Below are 17,703 nucleotides of genomic sequence, written 5' to 3' on the forward strand. Positions count from 1 at the left end.
CTTTTATACAACCAGAAAACATACACTGAAAAAGACAATTGAATAATATCCCTTTATAAATGTTTACATGATCCATCAGGTAGCAGAAATGTACCTGAAGTTTTGATTGTCTTCCCAGGATTAACGATTTGACAAACCAAACATTGGTTATAAACTATTTTAGCAATTTAGAACTGTCACAACACACACACACACACACACACACACACACTCTCTCTCTCTCTTTCTTAATTTGTATTAAATATTTATATCAATATAAATATTTAATTTATATATCAATATAAATATTTAATTGGGATTATTTTATCTCTTCCATGATGAATCATGGAATGCAGAACTTTTCATAATGGAATCTTTCAGAACTCAGGAAGGACCAGGAGGCTGTCAAGGCTCTCCATGACTCCCAGAATAGCATTGAACTTACATACTCTTAAGTACCAGATTTGTTTCCCATTTTAGATACATAGTACTGATAAGTCATGGGTTATCATAGGTGATTTGACTTGGACCGTGGAATTCATTCAAATTGCATATTTTAATAGTTTAAGTGCTGGCTGTTTAACATGAAAATCTGGCAAAGTATTTTTCTTTCTTTATTTTTTAAAATGTATGTATTATACTTTAAATTCTGGGGTACATGTGCAGAACATGCAGGTTTGTTACATAGGTATACACGTGCCCTGGTGGTGGTTTGCTGCATTCATCACCCCATCATCTACATTAGGTATTTCTCCTAATGCTATCCTTCCCCAATCTTCCCACCCCCTGCCATTCCTCCCCTAGCCCCCACCCCTGAGTCCCTGGTGTGTGATGTTCCCCTCCCTGTGTCTGTGTGTTCTCATCGTTCATCACCCACTTATGAGTGAGAACATGTGGTGTTTGGTTTTCTGTTCTTGTGTCAGTTTGCTGAGAGTGATGGTTTCCAGCTTCATCCATGTCCCTGCAAAGGACACGAACTCATCCTTTTTTATGGCTGCATAGTATTCCATGGTGTATATGTGCCACATTTTCTTTATCCAGTCTATCATTGATAGCCACTTGGGTTGGTTCCAAGTCTTTGCTGTTGTAAACAGTGCCGCAGTGAACATACATGTGCATGTGTCTTTATAATAGAATGATTTATAATCCTTTGAGTATATACCCAGTAATGGGATTTCTGGGTCAAATGGTATTTCTTTTTTTAGATCCTTGAGGAATCGCCACACTGTCTTCCACAATGGTTGAACTAATTTACACTCCCACCAACAGTGTAAAAGTGTTCCTATTTTTCCACATCCTCTCCAGCATCTGTCTCCTGATTTTTTAATGATCACCATTCTAACTGGCGTGAGATGGTATCTCAATGTAGTTTTGATTTGCATTTCTCTAATGACCAGTGATGGTGAGCTTTTTTTCGTTCGTTTGTTGGCTGCATAGATGTTTTCTTTTGAAAAGTGCCTGTTCATATCCTTTGCCCACTTTTCGATGGGGTTGTTTTTTTTTTTTGTTAATTTGTTTAAGTTCTTTGTAGATCTTGGATATTAGCTCTTTGTCGGATGGGTAGATTATAAAATTTTTTTTCCCATTCTGTTGGTTGCCAGTTCACTCTATTGATAGTTTCTTTTGCTGTGGAGAGCTCTAAAGTTTAATTAGATCCCATTTGTCTGTTTTGGATTTAGTTGCCATTGCTTTTGGTGTTTTAGTCATAAGTCTTTGCTTATGCCTATGTCCTGAATGGTATTGCCTATATTTTCTTCTATGGTTTTTATGGTATTAGGTCTCATGTTTAAATCTTTAATCCATCTAGAGTTAATTTTTATATAAGGTGTAAGGAAGAGATCCAGTTTCAGCTTTCTGCATATGGCTAGCCAGTTTTCCCAACACCATTTATTAAATAGGGAATCCTTTCCCCATTGCTTGTTTTTGTCAGGTTGGTCAAAGATCAGATGGTTGTAGTTGTGTGGCATTCTTTCTGAATCCTCCGTTCTGTTCCATTGGTCTATATCTCTGTTTTGGTACCAGTACCATGCTGCTTTGATTACTGTAGCCCTGTAATATAGTTTGAAGTCAAGTAGCATGATGCCTCCAACTTTGTTCTTTTTCCTTAGGATTGTCTTGGCCATACGGGGTCTTTTTTGATTCAATATGAAGTTCAAGGTGGTTTCTTCCAATTCTGAAGAAAGTCAATGTTAGCATGATGGGGATAGCATTGAATCTATAAATAACTTTGGGCAGTATGGCCGTTTTCATGATATTGATTCTTCCTAACCATGAGCATAGAATGTTTTTCCATCTGTTTGTGTCCTCTCTTATTTCCTTGAGCAGTGGTTTGTAGTTCTTCTTGAAGAGGTCCTTCACATTTCTTGTTAGTTGTATTCTATGTATTTTATTCTCTTTGAAGTGATTGTGAATGGGAGTTCACTCATGATTTGGCTCTCTATTTGCCTATTATTGGCATATAGGAATGCTTGCGATTTTTGCACATTGATTTTGTATCCTGAGACTTTGCTGAAGTTGCTTATCAACTTAAGGAGATTTGGAGCTGAGACAATGGGGTTTTCTAAATATACAATCATGTCATCTGCAAACAGGGACAATTTGATTTCCTCTCTTCCTATTCAAATATCCTTTATTTCTTTCGCTTGCCTGATGGCCCTAGTCAGAACTTCCAATACTACGTTGAATAGGAGTGGTGAGAGAGGGCATCCTTGTCTTGTGCCAGTTTTCAAAGAGAATGCTTCCAGTTTTTGCCCATTCAGTATGATATTGGCTGTGGGTTTGTCATAAATAGCGCCTATTATTTTGAGATATGATTCATCAATACCTAGTTTATTGAGTTTTTAGCATAAAGGGCTGTTGAAAATTTTGTCAAATTTTGTCAAAAAATTTTGCCTTCTCTGCATCTATTGAGATAATCCTGTGGTTTTTATCTTTGGTTCTGTTTATGTAATGGATTAGGTTTATAGATTTGTGGATATTGAATCAGCCTTGCATCCCTGGGATGAAGCCAACTTGATCATGATGGATAAGCTTTTTGATATGCTGTTGGATTTGGTTTGAGTCTGGCAAAGTATTTTCTTGGTGTTCAATTAATTTGTCTCCTGCTTGGGTTAGCAGTTTCATAAATTAGTCTCTTCATTAGAGTCCTAGGAGTTCTTACCCAGTCCAAATTACGTGATCCAAAAGTTATCAGGAACCTGTATTCAAGAGTGTTTGTCAGAGTCCTTTCCATCTTTTTTGTGAACTTCCTTGAAGACACAATACTTTAGAATTTTGCTTGCTTGTGAAATTTTCAGAAACTGCTCCAGAATTAAGCCTTTAACTGTGGAAATGACTTAAAATTGGCATAAAGACACAATTGGAGGCCAAGTGTGGTGTCTTATGCCTATAATCCCAGCATTTTGAGAGATCAAGGTGGATGGATTACCTGAGGTCAGGAGTTTGAGACCAACCTGGCCAGCAAGGTGAAACCCCATCTCTACTAAAAATACAAAAATTAGCTGGGCATGGTGGTCGGCACCTGTAATTCCAGCTGCTCAGGAAGCTGAGGCAGGATAATTGCTCGAATCTGGGAGGTGAAGGTTACAGCGAGCCAAGATCACGCCACTGCACTCCAGCCTGGGCAGTAAGAGCAAAACTCCATCTCAAAAAAAGAAAAAAAAAAAAAAGACACAGTTGACCAGGAAATGGGTTATTTTATGGCCTACAGTAATTTAACATAACAACCATACTTAGAACTGATAGCATATACCCAGACATACAGAATTTTAGGAATCTCATATTGTTTTATAACATATATTAATAACATATTCAATAAAATACACCTTAAAGGAGGTTAAACATCATTTATTATTTGGCAGTGCTTCCCATATGATTTAACATATCAATCCCGTTGTCTCTCTTATGGAGGTTTCAGGGGTTCTCTGTAGTATTCCAAAATTAGAGGTCCAAAGAGACTAAATTTTGAAGTTGAATTAGATTTTGCGAAGCCTGACAAATATAAGAGGTTTAAAAGACTTGATCAAAATAGGATCACAGGTCATCATAAAATAATAGTCATTTATTTAGGCAAAGTGATAAAAGATTTTAAAAAGCAAAAATATTTACTCTCTGATGGGGAGACTCAGTTTTTCAACAGTCTAAAGACTTGAGAAAGACAGCATGAGGCAGGATCTGTCTCTCTTCTATTTTTAATTTTTTGCAGTTTACTCAAAAGGTGAACAAAAACATCTTGCTATCACTTATTAACGCTATACAAAAGTTTTGTTCAAAAGAGAAATCCAAATTTTACTTTTGTATTAGTGTATTATTAATAAAGCTGATTTTAATAAAACCTTATAAAGAAACTCTTCAATCTCAGTCAGCTTTTGACCACACAGATTCCCATAACCCTTTTATAATCTCTTACAATTTAAAATTTTTTTCAACTTTTTATATTTTATCTACATTCTTTCTATTCCTTCAATTTGAAACAAGCTTTACGTAACATAAGTAACCTTTAACTAACTTCAAACTAGACAGACTTTAAACTAGACAACTCTAGTAACTTCACCTAGACAAAAATTTTTTAACAAATATACATTTTATGCCTTTATAACTTCCATCATCAAAAGTACATCTTGCATTTATGTGCTATACAGAATTGTTTTCTTACGTCTAGTCATTTTAATCACATATATTAACTACCTTAACTCTTTAACCCTAGTTTTTAGTGAAATCCCTAGAAAGTAATTTTGAACTGTTTTATTATCAGTATTTGTAGATAAAAATTATTTTATAATTTTTTAGAAAGATCTTTCTTTCTATATTTTATTAACAGATGTAAATATATTTAGCTTCTCTAGTTCATATAAAAATAAGAGGCCAAACTATATGAAGTTAAACTTAGGTTTAATCATTAATGTTTTAATATTTCAACTTGCAAATGATTCCAATTTTGTGACTATTATTTAATAATATTTTATTATTTAATAATATTTAACATCACTTTAAGATTTTAAATTATTGGAAAGCATTTTGAAAGTAGGACACAGGTACCCTCCCTAATGTCTTTTCCAGTCCTCGTGAGTCCCAGGTAGCCATGCAGCATCCAGGGTGGCTATGAAGGGCAGAGCTTATCTGAGTCCTGAATTTACAGGCCAGGAGGAGAGCCCAGGACAGAAGATAGGGCTATGAACTTGACGCCCTAGAGGATCCATCCCCTCTCAGAATAGCCAGGGGCAAAGATTAGGTAGGAAAAAGGGGCCATAATGGGCTTGACTCTGACTTGTAGCTGCTGGTCAAGGCACTGAGAACGTGTGTCCAGACTTCACCGTGGCTACCTATGCAGAACCCTCAATTTGGAGGCTCAAAACTAGAAACACAAGATCACAGTAAAATCCAGCAAGTATAAAATTATGTTTAACTGATAATTTTGAAACCATTCCTATTTTTAAAAATGCCTTAACCTTTATTTTAGGTTCAGGGATATATGTGTAGGTTTGTTACATAGGTAAACTCTTGACTTGAGGGTTTGGTGTACAGATCCATTTCTCTGTTAGCAACAATTGAAAAACTAGCTGTGCTTAACCACATATTATCACATGTGCATAACACATATAGACATAACAGACACAAAGACAGAAGCAGATCTTACAGATTTGTAAGATTCCTCATTTGCCCATTTTCAGAGTTTCTTCCCATTGTCAATCTCTTAATTAAGTCTTTTATGCCTAAAACAATTGTTAGAGAGGCAGCTCTAAATTTGCAGCTCCAAAGAGAGGACACAAGCAAAACAAGGTAGAAAGTTTACATCTGAAAGCACAGAACTCAAGTTTAAACAAAGGCAGGGTTTGTTAGACATATGTTAATCCATTGTCTTCCCCATAATTAAAGTTCCTAGTAGTTTAGGTGCAAAGGCAGAGATACCTTGCAAATGAAGATTTCCTTTATAGATGTAAATTTATTCTACAAAAGGATTTAAAGATTGCCAGTTAAATGAAATAAAGGTGTATGTGAGTTCTGTAAGTGGTCTCTTTAACTTAACTGTAATTACTGAGTTTAGGGTGGTGCTCATTAAGGAATAGGGCAAAGAAAGCATTCTCCATGCCTGGTCTCTGCATGGACAGATCTGAAAAAGAAGCAAAGCCACTTTACCCTAAGGTTTACCTTTTGTAAGCACTTTGTCTAGGATAAAGTGTTTTATTTGCCTTGTATGAAGAGTCTTTAAAAAACATTAAAAATATTGAAATCTTTTTAGAAGCTTCTGCATATCAGTAGCCATCCCTAGATGAGACTAATTTGGGAGCCCTCATTTTCAAATGCATTTCTTCAAGTTCAGTGTTGTTCATTTGTAACAATCCATTGTAATTTTAAATGACCTTTAGTAAGATTTTGCCATTTCTAAAGCAATTACTGCTTCCAGGGCCTAATATAATACTTATGTCAGAGGCATTTGAACCAGAGAAACTCAATCTTGAATAGGGGCTGAGTAAAATAAGGCTGAGACTGAAAAAGGATTTTTCCCAGTCACTTTGCAAGTTGGGCCAGCAGTGCCCCTACCCAGGCCTAGCTTGGTCACACTGCCTGCCACAGGAGGCAGCTTACTCACTTGGCCTGCCCAGGCCGTGCCTGGCTTGCACACCAGCTCAGCCCGTAGCTATGCCAGGTGTGCCTCAACCCATCTTTGTTATAGCCTGTATCCATCTTTGGCAGTTCCTGAGTTCTTGTCTCATATCCAAGAAGAATGAGTATATGGTGACAACTGAAGAGTGAGGAAGGCAGAGAAGAATTTTATTGAGCAAGGAGACAGCTCTCAGTGGAGAGTGGATGCTGAGGGGGTCAGCCACTCATGGTTGGCTGGGTTCTCCCCCAGTGTGGCTGAGTCTGGGGCAATTATGGGCTCAGAATTGGGGAATGGATGCTGATTGGTTTGTGAGTATGGAAAAAAGGTTAAAACAAAGGGACTACTAAACATGGGCATGACAATATAAAACACCAATTAGGGAAGGGTACGTATATGTAAAATAGGTGAAGAATAGGAACTAATTAGAGGAAACCATGCCAAGTGGGAAGACAGGTTCTCAGCCTGGTTCACGGATTTGACTTGTGACTTGGCTTTCAGGCTTTAAACTGTCTTTGGCCTGACGGTGGCATTTCACTGGGGACACACCCCAAAGTACCTAATTTGAGTGCCTCCTGCTGAAAAAAGACCTGCTGTGTCCCCAGGAGGCTAGACATTTTTAGTCACAGGATGAGGCAGGAGGTTGGCACAAGATACAGGTCACAAAGACCCTGCTGATGAAACAGGATGCAGTGAGGAAGCCAGCCAAAACCTGGCAGAACCAAGATGACGAAGAAAGTTACTTCTAGTCATCCTCACTGCTCATTATATGCTTATTATAATACATTAGCATGCTAAAAGACACTCCCACCAGCACCATGATAGTTTGTAAATGCAGTGGTAACATCTGGAAGTTACCTTATATTGTCTAAAAGGGGGAGGAACTTGCAGCTCCAGGAATTTTTCACCTTTTCCTGGAAGACACATGAATAATCTACCCCTTGGTTAGCATATAATCAAGAAATAACCATAAAAAGGGCTGCTCTGCAACGTAGCTATTCATTTACTGCTTTACTTTTTTCAGTAAACTTTCATTTTATTCTGTGGACATGCCCTGAGTCCTTTCTTGTGCAAGGGGTAAGCAACTTCTCTTGGGGTCTGCATTGAGATCCCTTCCCAGTAACACTTACTCATGTAAATGTAGGCATAACTAGACAGTGGAGTAGTTAACTCTTTCGAAATTAAGGATCTCATTTTTACCTTGAATCTTGGCTTGGGCTCTCAGATCACCTTGATCAACATAGCCAATGATTTTCCCTGTCAAGTACACAAGAAAAAAGAAACAAAGGAGGTAGAACACAAAAATACCTGCAAATTTGCCACCCCTGCAATATTGCCATTTACTACCAGTTTCTGTCTGACCCAGTCAGATATCTAATGCCTCTAAATGGATCCAAGCCAGTTGATTATTGGATCCAGTCTCATCCTGGACTCAGTCCAGTTTCTGTCATGATTTCCAAACCCAGTTTGTGTCAAACAAACTCAGATAACTCATAGCACAAATCTGTGGAGCTTTGGAATCCAAGAGAGAACTTACTATGGCCTCTAGTTGCTGCAGGAAAGCAGTGGACACAGTGGGCCTAGCAGGTAACCTCTCTTGGTCACTTGATGCTCCTGGAAGTCTCCAGAAGCTCTGCTTTAGGTCTCACTTTAGATGCCATCTGTTAAAAGACAAACTTTAGACAAATTAGAGAGTTTACTTGAGCAAAGAATGATTCATGAATTGGGCATCACCCCCACTTCCCCAACCTTTATACCCCCAAACTCCAGGCCAGAGTAGATTCAGAGACTCCAGTGCAGCCACATGTTGGAAGACGCGTGGACAGAAAAAGGAAAATGACATTCAGAAAAGGGAAGCGAGGTGCAGAAACAGCTGGATTGGTTACAGTTTGGTGTTTGCCTTATTTCTGGGCTGGTTACAGTTTGGCATTTGCCTTATTTGAACACAGTTTGAACACTCCATCACCTTGGATTTGCCAGTACTTGGTGATTAGCACAAGACTAGGTTATGCTCTGTTTACACATACAGTTAGGTTACAGTGTACTATGGAAAAACGTTTAGGCTCAACTTAAAATATGTAAGGAGGCAACTTAAGGCTAAACCTAATTTAGCAGCTGAGTGACCAACTGAAATAAATTTTTAGGAGAACATTCAGTAAACCTGAAAATAATAAGAAAGTCTGAATGGTCACATTCAGGGTAGAAAGGGTGAGAAACAGGTTGGTAAGACTCAGGTAATTTTCTCCTTGCTGTGAATTTTTTGTCTTAATCCATTCAGCTGTTTTAACAAAATGCCGTAGCCTGGGCAGCTTATAAACAACAGAAATTGATTTCTCACAGTTCTAAAGGCTGGAAAGTCCAAGATTAAGGCACTGTGATATTTGGTGTCTGATGAGGGCCTGCTTTATTGTAGATGACCATCTTCTCACTGTAACCCCACATGAAAAAAGAGGCGAGGGGTCTCTCTCAGATTTTTTTTTTTGTAATTAAAAAAAATAACAGAGGCCGGGCGCTGTGGCTCAAGCCTGTAATCCCAGCACTTTGGGAGGCCGAGGCGGGTGGATCACGAGGTCGAAAGATCGAGACCATCCTGGTCAACATGGTGAAACCCCGTCTCTACTAAAAATACAAAAAAACTAGCGGGGCATGGTGGCGCATGCCTGTAATCCCAGCTATTTAGGAGGCTGAGGCAGGAGAATTGCCTGAGCCCAGGAGGCGGAGGTTGCGGTGAGCCGAGATCGCGCCATTGCACTCCAGCCTGGGTAACAAGAGCGAAACTCCGTCTCAAAAAAATAAAAATAAAAAAAATAAAAAAAAAATAACAAACCTCCACATGTATTTTTTTATTTAAAAAATATAACAAACCATTATTTTTTTTAAGAGACAACGTACTGCTCTTTCACCCAGGCTGGAGTGCAGTGGCACAGTCATAGCTTACTCTAACCTCAAACTCCTGGGCTCAAGCATTCTTCCCACCTCAGCCTCCCAAGTAGCTGGGATCACAAGCACATACCACCACACTCAACCAATTTTTTTAATTTTAAAAATTCTTTAAAAATTTTTAAATAGTTTTTAAAGAGATGGGGTCTTACTACGTTGCCCAGGCTGGTCTTGAACTCCTGGTCTCAAGTGATCCTCTCACCTCAGCCTTCCAATGCATTGGCATTGCAAGCATGAGTCACTGTGCCTGGCTCATATGTCTTTATAAGGACACTAATCCCATCCATGAGAGCACTGCCCTGATGACCTAATCATTTCCCAGAGTCCCCACCATCTAATACCATCACCTTGGCACTTAGAATTTTAGCATATTAATGCTGGGGCAATATAAATATTTAGTCCATTGTATTGTGAGTATGATTGAATTGGCAGTTTATCATAATGCATTTTTACTGCCTTGTTTTACTTTATCTTTCTTTGTATCTTGTCTCTTCAACTGGACTGTGAGCTCTTGAGAAATGAGTCTAAGTCTGTCACCTGGCTATGCCCTTGCAGTCTCTAGCACAATGTCACACATAGAGACAGCATGATAGATATTTGTTGATTGCTTGATTGAAACCATGGGTAATGATCTAGTTAGCTTTAAAAAAAAAAAATTCAAAGTGTTTGCTCACTGCGTAGTATTCTACCCTCAATTTATCTGTTGGATGCTGAGGTTGAAGGTGACTAAGAGATTGTACCATTCTTCCGGTGGTTTGAATGCATTATTGATTAGTAACAGAATTGACTAGCATAAATGGCAGTTGAGGATTTTCTTCCTCTCTTTTATCTTGTGTCATTTTAGCAGAAAGCGAAGGATGATTTCTAAGCCTCCTAAAAGAACTGCATGATAAATAACTGCTGGATAAATTAATATGCTCTTGTAGATGAGAGCAAAACAAGGGACCAGGTCTGGCAGTCCTGATTTTGCTTTCTTTGTTCAGCCCACTGACGGGAGTTGCCCTTGCTCTTGGTTCAGGTCCCAGCTCCTCCCTGGCTTGTCTGTAGCTCTGGGTGAGTCATGGCAACCTCGTTGGCCCTCCCTTTTCCAATTGTAAAAGAGTAATGCGTTGCCACCAGATGATGTCTTAAAGCACCTCCAACTTCTGGAATGGAAGACCCTCTGGAAACACAGAGCTGTGTGGTTGTAGAAAATGGGCTCTTTGCATGATAACTAACTCATCTTCCTCTCTCCCCCAACCAGATTTCCTGCTGAGGTAAGTAATGTGGAGTGGTTTTTTTGTTCTTTTTCTTCAGGCTTCAGTTCCTTTTGTCTATGTCTGGCCTTGTAAATGTGGCGAATGAATGCTATAATTATAACCCGTTTTGACAGCTCTGTAATTTAATTGTAATTCATTCTGAGCATCTGTTTAAGACAGTGATGTGTATTGAAGATACAGCTGTTCCAATCTCATCTGCTAAACTGACAGGCATCAGTTGGAATCATAGTCCCAGCAACTGTGGGAACTTCCGATCTAGTCAAGACCAAAAGTAGGGATATGATGTGTGTGTGTGTGTGTGTGTGTGTGTGTACGTGTGTGTGTGTGTGTGTGAGAGAGAGAGAGAGACTATGTTCCATGTTCCATATCCTGGTTTGGCAAAAGTGGTAGTGTAGTATTTGAAGAGAAGCAGCATTTAAAATCGGCCTTTGTGTAAATATGAAATTTATTTACATAAATATGAAAGTTACTCTGAAGTGGAAAATCTCTCAAGTTTACCTTTTGCAGAAAGCTAAGCTGTATTTTTTTCTGTTAACATTTAGAGGGGTCCCTCTGTAAACCTGAAGTTGATTTCTGGTACTACTGGCTGGGGGTCATTGCTCATCAAATGTATGAGTGACCTAGGGATGCCCTAACAAAGTATCACAAACTGAGTGGCTTCAACAACAGACATATTGATTGTGTAAACCAAGAAGTATCTGAGACAAGTCTTAATCAATGTAGAAGTTTATTTTGCCAAGCTTAAGGATGTACTCGTGACACAGCCTCAGAAGGTCCTGACAACATTTGCCCAAGGTGGTTGGGCTTCAACTTGGTTTTATGCATTGTAGAGAGACATAAGATATCAATTAATATATGTAAGATGTACATTGGTTCGGTCCAGAAAGTGGGAGGTGGGGTGGGAGAGGAGAGGGCTTCCAAGTCTAGGTGGATTCAAAGATTTTCTGGTTGTCAGTTAGTTGAAATAGTTTATTTAAAGACCTGGAATCAGTAGAAGGGAGTGTCTGGGTAAAGATAAGCGTTATGGAGATCAAAGTTCTTATGCAGATGGAGCTTCCAGGTAGCAGGCTTCAGGGAGAATAGATTGTAAATGTTTCTTATCAGACTTAAAGAGTCTGTTCTGTCAGTATTCAAGTCTCTGTTTTAATGTTAATGCTGGTCATCAGTACCTCAATTGCAAGTGGAGGAAGGTATAAATAATGAGGCATGTTTGATCAACACTTCCCATCATGGCCGGCATTGGTTTTTCAGATTAACTTTGGAATGCCATAGGCCAAGAGGAAGGATTCGTTCATTTGGTTGGGGATGGGCTTAGAATTTTATTTTTTGTTTTACAATTGTGTCACCGTTATGGAGGCTAGAAATCCAAAACCAAAGTATTGGCAGGGTTGGCTCCTTCTGAGGGCTGTGAGGGAGAATCTGCATCCTGCCTCTGTCCTGGCTTCTGGTAGCCTCAGGTGTTCCTTGGCTTGTACATGATGTTCTTCCTGTGTCTTCACATTGTCTTTCTCTAGGTGTGTCTTTGTCTCCAAATCTCCCCTTTTTACAAGGATATCAGCCTTATGAGATTAGGGCCACCCTAATGACCCCATTTTAACTCGATTACTTCTGTAAAGACCCTGTCTCCAAATAATGTCACATTTCGAGAGAGTAGGGGTTAGGACTTCAAGATATCTTTTTGCAGGGACACAATTTAACAAATGTCTACTTAAATATTCAGGAATTTTCTTCTTTTCTTTTTTTTTTTTACCCCCCCACCTTTTTTTTTTCAAGAAGAGATAGGGTCTTACTATGTTCTCCAGGCTGGTCTCAAACTCCTGGGCTCAAGCAATCCTCCTGCTTTGGCCTCTCCAAGTCCTGGGATTACAAGAGTCGCCACCTCATCTGACCTGCTTCCTTTTTTCCCCTTCCCCTTCCCCTTCCCCTTTTCCTTCCTTCCTTCCTTCCTTCCTTCCTTCCTTCCCTCCTTCCCTCCCTCCCTCCCTCCCTTCTTCCCTCCCTTCCTCTTTTCTTTATTTCAACAGGCTCTCTTTCTTTCACCCAGGCTGGAGTGCAGTGGCATGATCATAGCTCACTGTAACCTCAAACTCCTGGGCTCAAGCAGTTCTGCCTCAGCCCCCACAAAGTGTTAGGGTTACAGTCATGAGCCACCATCTCCAGCCTAGAAATTTTCTTCCTATAATGACTGCAAATAATTTCAGTCTAAAAGGCTTTTAGATGATTGCAGGAAGAATCTCACAAGAATTCTTTATTTCATAATGATATTGTTCTTCTAATTTATTTTGGGCTATAACATAGAGCAATAAATTTACCGTCTTTCTTGATATTTGGCCAAGTAGTTGCAGAGGAGCCTGTTGTGCTTTTGACCTTCATTGCCCTGAATATGGCTTACTGAATATGAGATGTTATGAAAGAATCAGTAATGGGGAACTGCTGAACTTTCTAACTGGTAGATGGATTGAAGATGGACTAATCTAATTGAAGATTAATAACTTGCCTCTCCCCCAGACCCCAGTTCTCTTCTTACCTCTACTTATATTCCCTGCTGCAAGAGGGAGTTTGAATATAATTCAAGAAGATGCTCTTAGTAACAGGAAATTCCTTCATTTGAGGACTCTGGTGGGCTAGACCACAGCTGGTTATGAAACAAATTTGAGAACAGTAAGATTGAGGAAATAAAATGGAAGGAATGGAGATAACTCAATGTGATAGAAATCACAGTGAAATGAATTTATATTACGGTTTTGTTTTTTTTTGTTTTTGTTTTGAGACAGAATCTTCTTCTGTCACCCCAGCTGGAATGCAGTGTGGCATGATCTCAGCTCACTGCAACCTCTGCCTCCTGGATTCAAGTGATTCTCATGCCTTGGTCTCACAACAATCTGGGATTACAGGTACGTGCCACCATGCTTGGCTAATTTTTGTTATTAGTTGAGATGGGGGTTTTGCCACGTTGGCCAGGCTGATCTTGAACTCCTGGCCTCAAGAGATCTGCCTGCCTCGGCCTCCCAAAGTGCTGGGATTACAGACGTGAGCCACCATGCCCAGATGAAATGAATATTAGGAAAACATCCTGGTCAAGGTTGTGCAGTCAACTCGTGATCTTAGAGAAATATATTCATCTTAGTAACTGTTCACTGTGGGTGGGCATTGGATCACTCGGTGATTTCTCAGATACCTTCTAGCTTAAAGTCCTGTGGTTCCAGGGACTGTTAGATAGTAATGATTTAGGTAAATGCTTAAATGTATGTGTTTAGTAAGAAGCTTAAAAGGTGTTGGGTAAAAAATTTAACATCTGTGAAAACGTAAATGACCATTTGGTGCATTCAGGCATACAGTATAATACTGCAGGCAGATAAATTGAAAAAACTAATTGGGAGTATTTGGTTGAAAGAAATACAAGAAAGGAAATAAGAAGATTATATTAGATTGAAAGGGGGTGGGGAAAGGAATAAAATCACTCAGAAACCTACCTTTGGTACTGTAGGCAGGGCACTGGTCTGGAGGGCCACTTACACTAGCTCCTTCCCTACAGCTTTGATCAGCAACCACACCTGTATTCTTATTACTAACCAAGTGTTTTTCTGAAGCCAAATTCTTACTTTCACCATAAGCTGAAATACTCCTAAACGTACAAGAAAAAAAATTAGACTGAAGTCCTTTGTTTTCTGGAAGATTATCACAGGGATCTAATTAGGGGAACTAGTGATTTCCAGTCTCTGCTCTTGTAACCAATTGTTTGCTCTCCATAAATAAACCTGTGGAGCTTCACTTTGCTCACCAGGATATGAGACTGTGGGGTTTTCATTGGTGTATGCCCAGGGGTAAGTAGGTGTTATTTGAAGGAGTCAGATAGCCTGCTGGGGCTTGATGGAAAAAGGATACAATCCTCTCTGCAGCTGTTGGTGTGCTGTGTGAATAATACAAGATGTTGATTTCAAGGACCATCTGGAATGAAGGCAAACCAATAAATTCATTTTAGTGGACTGGTAAAATTCTTTGCAAGCCTGACTTTTGGTATTCTTTTTGGAATTCCATTATTTGAAGTTAGGATTCTTTGGGGAAGGGATTGGGTTGGCGATAAGGCATGATCTTTCATTTGTTCACTACTGACTAGTACAAATAATAGCATGGTACATTGTGACATGTAGTGTATTATAGTCTTGAAGGAAGGACTCTGTGGGCATAGTGGAAGGGAAAATTGATTAGTCCTAGTAGGGGAGCATAGTCCCTGGTAGTTCTGCTTGAGACAAGTAAGGGCAGGCTTCCAAAAAGATGTATCATATAGCTGGATCTTGAAAGACAGATAGAAAAAAAACCCTCACCAGATGGAGAAGTGAAAAGAAGTTCCAGGCAGAGAGATAATCATAGACAAAGAAAGCATTTGGTGTATTCAGAATTCACTTTTCTTGGGGTTTGGGATTTGTAGTGAGGAATGGTAAGGCAAATCCCTGGAAAAAGGGTACGTTGGAGCTAGATTATACAAGATGTTGAATATTGTGCCATGCTAGGGAGTTGAACTCGATCCCATAGTTAAGAGGAGACACTGTAAGTTTTTAAGCATGATCAGATCTGGATTTTAGAATGATCAACCCAACAGTCACATGAAGAATGGATTGGAAAGTACAAGATTGCAGTCAGGAAAATAATTTGGAAGCTATTCAAATACTTCACTGAAGAAAAATAAGAACACAAGAGCAGTATGTTTGGCTTACATATTTGTTATTAAGGGGAAAAAAGAATATGTCTTCTTGTGAATGCATAAAAAACATTGAGAGGGGCCGGGCGCAGTGGCTCACACCTATAATCCCAGTACTTTGGGAGGCCGAGGCAGGTGGATCATGAGGTCAAGAGATCAAGACCATCCTTGTCAACAAGGTGAAACCCCGTCTCTACTAAAAATACAAAAAAATTAGCTGGACTTGGTGGCGCACACCTGTAGTCCTAGCTACTCAGGAGGCTGAGGTAGGAGAATTGCTTGAACTCAGGAGGCGGAGGTTGCAGTGAGCCGAGATCATGCCATTGCACTCCAGCCTGGGTAGCAAGAGCGAAACTCCATCTCAATAAAAAAATAAAAAAATTAGGCTGGGCGCAGTGGCTCACGCCTGTAATCCTAGCACTTTGGGAGGCCAAGGTGGGTGGATCACCTGAGGTTAGGAGTTCAAGACCAGCCTGACCATCATGGTGAAACCTCATCTTAAAAAAAAAAAAAAAATTTAAAAATTTAAAAAAATAAAAAACATTGAGAGAGTCACATAAAACAGCAGTATTTTGAGGAAGAGGAAACTGGCTTGAGGAATGAAGTGGGAAGAAGAATTTATTACTTAAATCTCAAAACCAAATGCAACAAAAACCAAAATAAATAAATGAGACTTAATTAAACTAAAAAGTTTCTACACAGCAAAAGAAATAATCATCCAGAGTAAACAGACAACCCACAGAACGGGAGAAAATATTTGCAAACTACACATGTAAGAAAGGACTAGTATTCAGAATCTGCAAAGAATTCAAACAAGCAAAAAAAAAAAAAGAAAAAGAAAAAAAAAACCCTCCAAAACTCAAATAATATCATCAAAAAGTGGGCAAATGACATGAACAGACATTTCTCAAAAGAAGATACACAAATGGCCAACAAACATGTGAAAAAATGCCCCACTTCACTAATTATTAGGAAAATGCAAACTAAAACCAAAGTATACTACCTACCACCTTACCCCAGCCAGAATGGCTATTATTAAGTCAAAAAATAGTAGATATTGGCATGGATGTGGTGAATACAGAACACTTATACACTTCTGGTGGGAATGTAAATTAGTACAACCTCTGTGGAAAACAGTATAGAGATTTTTTAAAGAACTAAAAGTAGATCTACCATTCAACTCAGCAGTCCCACTACTGGCTATCTACCCAAAGGAAAAGAAGTTATTATATCAAAACGATGCCTCCATACATATGTTTATTGCAGCACAATTCACAATTGCAAAGATACAGAGCCAATCTGAGTTCTCATCAACAAATGAGTGGATAAAGAAAATGTGGTATATATACATATCATGGAATCCTACTCAGCCATAAAAAGGAATGATATAATGTCTTTTGCAACAACTTGGATGAAGCTGGAGGCCATTATTTTAATTGAAATAACACAGGAATGGAAAATCAAATGTTGTACATTCTCACAAGTGGGAGCTAAAGTATGGGTATGCAAACACATACAGAATGGCGTAATGCACTTTGGAGACTCTGAAGTGGGGAAGGAGGGAGGGATGTGAAGATTAAAAACTACATATTGGGCCAGGAGAGGTGGCTCACGCCTGTAATCCCAGCACTTTGGGAGGCCAAGGCAGGCGGATCACGAGGTCAGGAGTTCAAGACTAGACTGGCCAACATCGTGACACCCCATCTCTACTAAAAACAAAAATTAGCTGGGCATGGTGGCTTGTGCCTGTAATCCCAGCTACTTGGGAGGCTGAGGTAGGAGAATTGCTTGAACCAGGACCTGGGAGATGGAGGTTGGAGTGAGACTAAGCTGAGATCACGCCACTGCACTCCAGCCTGGGCTACAGAGTGAGACTCTATCTCAAAAAACACAAAAAACAAAAACTATATATTGGGTACAGTGTATACAACTTGGGTAATGGGTGCACTAAAATGTCATAATTTGCCACTATATAATTCATCCATGTAACCAAAAACCACTTGTACCCCAACAGCAATTGAAATAAGTATATATACATATAAAATAAAAAAGAATTCATTTTATGCCATTTATGCATACAGTACTTTGGGAGGCCAAAGAAGGTGGATCACTTGAGGTCAAAAGTTCAAGACCAACCCGACCAACATGGTGAAACCCCATCTTTTAAGAAAAAAATAAAGAAATGAGCTGGGCATGGTGGTGGCGTACACCTGTAATCATGGCTA

At 39.2% G+C, this 17,703-nt stretch overlaps 1 protein-coding gene across 5 annotated transcripts in view; it reads left to right on the plus strand.

Annotated features, from left to right (window-relative positions):
- CRACD (capping protein inhibiting regulator of actin dynamics) overlaps window positions 1-17,703 on the plus strand; it is a 293,849-nt gene that overhangs the window by 167,622 nt on the left and 108,524 nt on the right. For 2 of the 5 annotated variants that reach the window (XM_074396156.1, XM_074396158.1), the window contains exon 1: window positions 4,918-10,776. The exons of the other annotated variants lie outside the window; for them this stretch is intronic. The gene's annotated coding sequence lies outside the window, so the exon portion shown is untranslated. Of the gene's footprint in view, window positions 1-4,917; window positions 10,777-17,703 lie in introns of those variants that run through there. 5 annotated transcript variants of the gene reach the window in all.

Source organism: Saimiri boliviensis, chromosome 3, assembly GCF_048565385.1.
Source record: "Saimiri boliviensis isolate mSaiBol1 chromosome 3, mSaiBol1.pri, whole genome shotgun sequence".
Taxonomy (NCBI): Eukaryota; Metazoa; Chordata; class Mammalia; order Primates; family Cebidae; genus Saimiri; species Saimiri boliviensis.